The following is a 6,975-nucleotide window of genomic DNA, read 5'->3' as shown; positions in this document are numbered from 1 at the left end:
ACAAGGCTTCACCAAGTGTCTGCGCGAGGTGGACGAGGTGTAATGGGAGGGAGACGGGCAAGTGTGGAAGGGTGTCTACCCCAACGCCTCCCCACCTTTATATAGGCGTGAAGGGGGCTGGTGGCTTGCCCTCCAAGCCCTCAGGCTCGTTGGCCAAGGGGGAGGAAGGAAATCCCTCCTTTCCTTCCCCACTGATCGCTATCCCCCTTTTAGGGATCTTGATCTTATCCCTTCGGGATATGATCATATTCCTTTTAGGGGAGGATCTTGGTGTGCCTAGACCAGGGGTGTGGGGACTTGCCCCACTACCCATGTCCATATGGGTCCCCTCATGCAGGTGTGAAAGGATTGAGATGGACCTAGGGGGGTGAATAGGCACAGTTACACATTTTAATTGTTACCTAGCAATTTTAGGCAATAATGCGGAATATGAAAGTGAGCCTAACAGTTGCAAGTAAGATGCTAAGAGCTAAGCAAGGTAAGCAAGTAACACAAGTATGTGAGTAAGCAAGCACAATATGATATAAGTAAAGACTAAGAGACAAGTAACCACAAGTAGGAAGTTAGGGTTAGGAATAACCGCAACTCCGAGAGACGAGGATGTATGCCGATGTTCACTTCCTTGGAGGGAAGCTACGTCACCGTTTAGAGAGGTGGGTGTTACCACGAAGGCACACCAATGCCACGAAGGCTCACCCTATTCTCTCTTTGAGATATCACCACGAAGGCGATTCCCAACCACTAGTGGTAGAACTTTAGGTGGTCTCCAAACCCTCACAAACTTTCCGGGGGTAATTACAATGGTCGATTCCTCTCCAAATGACTCCTACCGTCTAGGAGTCTCCAACCTCCAAGAGTAACAAGAACGATGGGGAAAATCTCAACACGTGCTCAAATCACGAATTCCTTTGGTGCAAAGATGGGGAAGGAGTGGATCTATCACTTGCTTGGACAACTTCTCACAAATGCTCTCAAATCCCTGTGGGATCTAAGATTTGGTGTATGAGTGTGTGTGAGAGAGAAATGTGTTCTAGGGTTTTCTCAAAGTGAATGGTCAACCCTCTCCCGTGGGGGAAGAAGGCTATATATAGTATTGGAGCAAATATGGCCGTTGTAGTGTAAGTGACAGGTGTAGGCCGGACATCCGGCACAGTGTAACATCTGTGTAGAGAAACAGAGAGGAGAGAATAAAACAGAGGGGCCGAACATCCGGCATGGATGGAAGTCCTGGACATCCGGCGAAGTCACAGAACCCAGATGCTCTCTGGATAGCTGTGGCCGAACATCCGGCTTGGGCAGCCCGGATATCCAGGGAACACGGTGTGACGCCCCCGATTCAATCGTACACTAATCATACACGCAAACGTGTACGATCAAGATCAGGGACTCATGGGAAGATATCACAACACAACTCTAAAAATAAAACAAGTCATACAAGCCAGGGGCCTCGGAGGGCTCGAATACAAGTGCTCGATCATAGACGAATCAGCGGAAGCAACAATATCTGAGTACATACATAAGTTAAACAAGTTTGCCTTAAGAAGGCTAGCACAAACTGGGATACAGATCGAAAGAGGCGCATGCCTCCTGCCTGGCATCCTCCTAAACTACTCCTGGTCGTCGTTAGCGGCCTGCACATAGTAGTAGGCACCTCCGGTGTAGTAGGAGTCGTCGTCGACGGTGGCGTCTGGCTCCTGGGCTCCGGCATCTGGTTGCGACAACCAGGTAGAAAGGAAAGGGGAAAAAGAGGGAGAAAGCAACCGTGAGTACTCATCCAAAGTACTCGCAAGCAAGGATCTACACTACATATGCATGGGTATCTGTGTAAAGGGGCAATATCGGTGGACTGAACTGCAGAATGCCAGAATAAGAGGGGGGTAGCTAGTCATGTCGAAGACTACGCTTCTGGCAGCCTCCATCTTGCAGCATGTAGAAGAGAGTAGATGGTAAGTTCACCAAGTATCATCGCATAGCATAAACCTACCCGGCGATCCTCCCCTCGTCGCCCTGTGTGAGAGCGATCACCAGATTATATCTGGCACTTGGAAGGGTGTGTTTTATTAAGTATCCGGTTCTAGTTGTCATAAGGTCAAGCTACAACTCCGGGTCGTCCTGTTACCGAGGATCACGGCTATTCGAATAGATAAACTTCCCTGCAGGGGTGCACCACATTACCCAACACGCTCGATCTCATTTGGCCGGACACACTTTCCTGGGTCATGCCCGACTTCGGAAGATCAACACGTCGCAGCCCCGCCTAGGCACAACAGAGAGGTCAGCACGCCTGTCTAAATCCTATGCACGCAGGGGTCTGGGCCCATCGCCCATTGCACACCTGCACGTTGCGTACGCGGCCGGTAAGCAGACCTAGCCTCCCTAATACAAGAGCAGGCGTTCCAGTCCAATCTGGCGCGCGCCGCTCAGTCGCTGACGTCAAGAAGGCTTCGGCTGATACCACGACGTCGAGTGCCCATAACTGTTCCCGCGTAGTTGGTTAGTGCGTATAGGCCAGTGGCCAGACTCAGATCAAATACCAAGATCTCGTTAAGCGTGTTAATTGAAGTATCCGCGAACGCCGACCAGAGCCAGGCCCACCTCTCTCCTAGGTGGTCTCAACCTGCCGTGTCGCTCCGCCACAAAGTAACAGTCGGGGGCCGTCGGGAACCCAGGCCCACCTCTATCGGGATGGAGCCACCTGCCCCTTCAGCCCCCATCTCCGAACAATATCATAAGTAATGTAACAGTATAAAGTATATAGCATATGCCCGTGATCACCTCCCGAAGTGATCACAGCCCGGTAGTATAGCATGGCAGACGAACAAGAGTGTAGGGCCACTGATGGAACACTAGCATCCTATACTAAGCATTAGGATAGCAGGTAAAGGTATCAACAATTGTAGCAACAATGACAGGCTATGCAGCAGAATAGGATTAACCGAAAGCTGCAACATGCTAGACTACTCTAATACAAGCAGTAGAGAAGGAATAGGCGACATCTGGTGATCAGGGGGGGCTTGCCTGGTTGCTCTGGCAAGAAGGAGGGGTCGTCAACACCGTAGTTGTACTGGGTAGCAGCGGCGTCGGTCTCGGTGTCTAAAGAGAGAAGAGGGGGAAGAAACAATAAATATAATGCAAACATAAGCATGACGGTGCATGACAAGACAATGAGCGGTGCTAGATGTGCCCTAACGCGGTAGTAGGTGATACCGGCGAAGGGGGAAAACATCCGGGAAAGTATCCCCAGTGTTTCGCGTTTTCGGACAGATGAACCGGAGGGGAAAAGTTGCGTGTTTGCTATGCTAGGGATGTGTGGCGGACGAACGGGCTGCGTATCCGGATTTTTCTCGTCGTTCTGAGCAACTTTCATGTACAAAGTTTTTACATCCGAGCTACGGTTTATTTTATATTATTTTCCAAAGTTTTAATAATATTCTGGAATTATTATTTATTCGAAATTAAATAGCTAAATGCTAGGTGCACCCAGCTCTGTGTACACAGAAGTGTACCAGAGGCTGACAGGTGGGCCAGGGGGTCCCTATAGACCAGTCAACGTTTGACTGGTCAACAGGGGGTGGGGCCCCCCTCTCATTGACTGTTACACTAACTAACTAATTAATTTACTCTAACTAGGTTATTAGGCTAATAGATTTTAATTAGTTTAATTAAACCTAATTTATTTATTTAATTAATTCATATTTTTATTTATTTATTTATTTATTTTTAATTCTTTATTTTTTATGCTTTTTTACGTTCTGGGGCTGGGCCCGTTTGTCATAGGTACAGGGGGCAGGGCCCAGTTGCCAATGGCCCAGAGGCCATACCGGGCGGGCGCGTAGGCAGGTGCGGGCGAACCCGCAGCCCGAGTGCGTGGCGAGGCCGCCGGGCGGGCAGAGCCCGGGGGGGGGGGGGGCGCGACCGGAGGCAGGTGCTGAGGGCGGCGGCCGGGGAAAGGCGGCGCGGCAGGGGCGAAAGCGGGAGGAGGGGCGCAGAGCGGCGAGCAGGGGCGGGGTGGAGCGGACGCAGTCGCGGGCAGTGGCAAGCATCGTCGGGCCATGCGGGGAGGAGGCCAGGGCGCGACCGTGGACGCGGTGACCGCGGACGCGAGCGGGCATGTGTGCGGAGAGCGGGGGAGCGGAGGGAGGCGGGGCCTCACCGGCGTGGCCTGAACGCGCGAGGGGCGCCCGGCGGGCGCAGTCGGGCGCGGTGACGGAGCGGCCCCCGTGGGCAGGGCGAGCACGGGAAGTGGTCGGGCGCATCCACGACGCGGCGAGCGTGGTGGAAGCAGCAGACAGCGGCGACAGAGCAATGTAGCAGCGGGGCAGAGCAACAGAAGCAGCGGTAGAAGACGCGACGTGCGGCAACGCAGGATGCATCGCGGGCGTGGGTGCTGGTTCGTGCCGGCGAGCGCGCGTAGGGCGGCCAAGGTCGCGGCCGTATGCGGACAGAGGCGAGGGAGCGCGGGGCATAGAGAGGAAGAGAGGCGGGGCTCACTAGGGGTGTAGGGAACGGGGCAGTGGGGCTCGAGGAGGAGGTCGGAGACGGCGCGTCGCAGAGGAGGCAGTCCGGGGAGGAAGGGCTCCGGCGACGGTGGTCCGGCGGCGTCGGAGGTGTCGGGTACTTGCCCCCGATCTCGATCCAGATCGGGGGGAAGAGAGGAGCGGGTGAGGTGGGGGGGAGTGGGTGCGGTCACGGTTAGGGTTCCGCGTAGTGGGGGGTTAAGGGGAAGTGGGTGGGCCGGCCGGCTGGGCCACATGGGCGGCCAGCTGGGCCTATTGGCCCAGTTGGTCAAGGGGTGTTCTTTTTTTATTTTTTGTTTGATTTGTTTTCTTTTACTTTTTTTCAATTTCCTTTTCTGTTTTAATTCAATTTAAAATATTTATGCATTCTGTAAAAATGTGTTTCCTTCACCTTAAATACCTAGGCATTATTTGGCACACTCCGAACATTTTAGTTTTGGCTTTTGAAAACTTTTACCGTTGACTTAATTTTTAATTAGACTTTCGAAACGGTCTTGAATCAACGCGAGTTTAACAATAGTAACCGAGGTGACGTGGCATCATTAGCAGTGGGTTACTGTAGCTTAATTATCCGGGTGTCACACACGGAGACACCGGACATCCGGCAGACTGGTCAGACATCCAGAATAAATAGCAGCACAAAGTGCTCTCTGGACAACAGGGTGCCGGACATCCGACGTGCGGGCTGGATATCCGGCTTGCGGCCCGGACATCCGGCATGCAGCCCGGACATCCGGCTTGGGAGCAGAGGCAGTATTTTAACACCAGAATTTAGTGTATGTGCCTAAGATTTAGAAGCTAGGTATTTAGTGACATGAGCAAGTCCTTCACTACCCCTACCGATCCTCTCTTAATAGTGTGGGATCCTATACTCAAGAACAAACAAATATACAATCTTTTTGATACTTCTTCCTTGAGTAAAATCAACTCCGTATGTTCATGATCCACACACCTTTGACATCCGGGGACTAACACGTGAGATTCACTTGACGAACATAGTTAGTCCCCTACATGTATATTGTCATCAACATCAAAACTTGATGTAAGGTCATGATTGCACTTTTAATATCCCCCTTTTTGTATGTTGATGACAATCATACATGTAGTACCATACATAAAATAAATACATTTAGCAGTGTAATTCATGAGAGCATAATACAATATATGTTCCTATTTGCTTTAGCTCCCCCTCAATGTGTGCACAAGATAATTATGTTAAAATGCAATGCACATATTTCATGGTAGCATATGTAGCCCAAAAAGATAGAACATAGGACAAGCACATGTGATACACATCATCAACCCATAGCATCAACAACCCGTAGCCACAAAGATAATAAGATAGTCTCATACAATTAAGTACCATATGTAGCATACATAGAGAGTTTGAATAATAACGAACAAATAGCAACATATAGCACGACATCTAGTCATCTAAGGTACTACTTCTCCCCCTTTGACGACAACATGCAAAAAGGGGCGAAGGCAACGAGAAGAGCAACACGGAAATCACTCCCGGCGGATGTCAACATCATTAGCTACCCCCTCAAAGAACTCGGCGTACTCGTCACGAGACGGGAACCCAAAGGTGGAAGTGGACGGTGCAGTAGTAATGGGATCATCATCGCTCACGGGACTCCCGCGGTCGCGAAGGCGCTGCTTGAGCTGGTTCTTGGAGATAATGAGGCGCTTCTGAACATCATGGTTTTGCTGACAGTTAAAGGTGATAGCCTTCATAATAGCAGACTGAGCCTTGGCCAAGAACGAGGCAAGATGTCCACGAGGCGCGGTCGAGGAGGAAGGCATTATCGAGGAGGAAGGCACGGAGGGCCTCTTGAGCTGAGTCCCAATAGCGGACCTCCTGGACTGACTAGGTGCAGTAGACGGTGCAGGAGCCGACATGCGCATATGAGTCAGAGGTTTCCAAATGGAATGCACAATAGTCTTGGCAACCTCAAAGGGGGTAGTGTGATCAATCAACGCCTGAATGAATGGAGCCTGAGGGAATTGGCGCGTGTGAGGAAAGCTGGAGAAATGGATCTCATGCCAAATGTAATGGGCTATGTCAAGTGGCTCTGTAGGCTCGTCATGCATACGAACCATCATATCAACGCAGTAGTTGCGAGCCCTCAAGCAATCTCCCTTCTTAGGATAGAGAGTGTGAAGCACACATTGATAGAGAATGTAGTAAGGAGACCTGAAGATGGATACCTCATTGGGTGGATACCCACGTTCCTCTGCGGTGAGCTGAGTGGTAGGCTTAACAAGAGGCATGCAATCATCAATCCCTTTGGGCTTATGCGATGGATCCAGACTGTGGATTTGATTTCCAACACCAGAGAAGCCCAAAATCTGAACAAAGCGGTCTTAGGTGATGCTCAGCATAGTATCATCGGTCATCCAGGTGAGAGTGTTGTTTGGGCCAAAGAAGCAGGTGGCATAGAACTGAAGGATGGCA

This window comes from Triticum aestivum, chromosome 2D (assembly GCF_018294505.1).
Source record: "Triticum aestivum cultivar Chinese Spring chromosome 2D, IWGSC CS RefSeq v2.1, whole genome shotgun sequence".
NCBI classification, from domain to species: Eukaryota; Viridiplantae; Streptophyta; class Magnoliopsida; order Poales; family Poaceae; genus Triticum; species Triticum aestivum.
The sequence above is the reverse complement of the archived record's forward strand: the minus strand, read 5'-3'. Positions refer to the sequence as shown.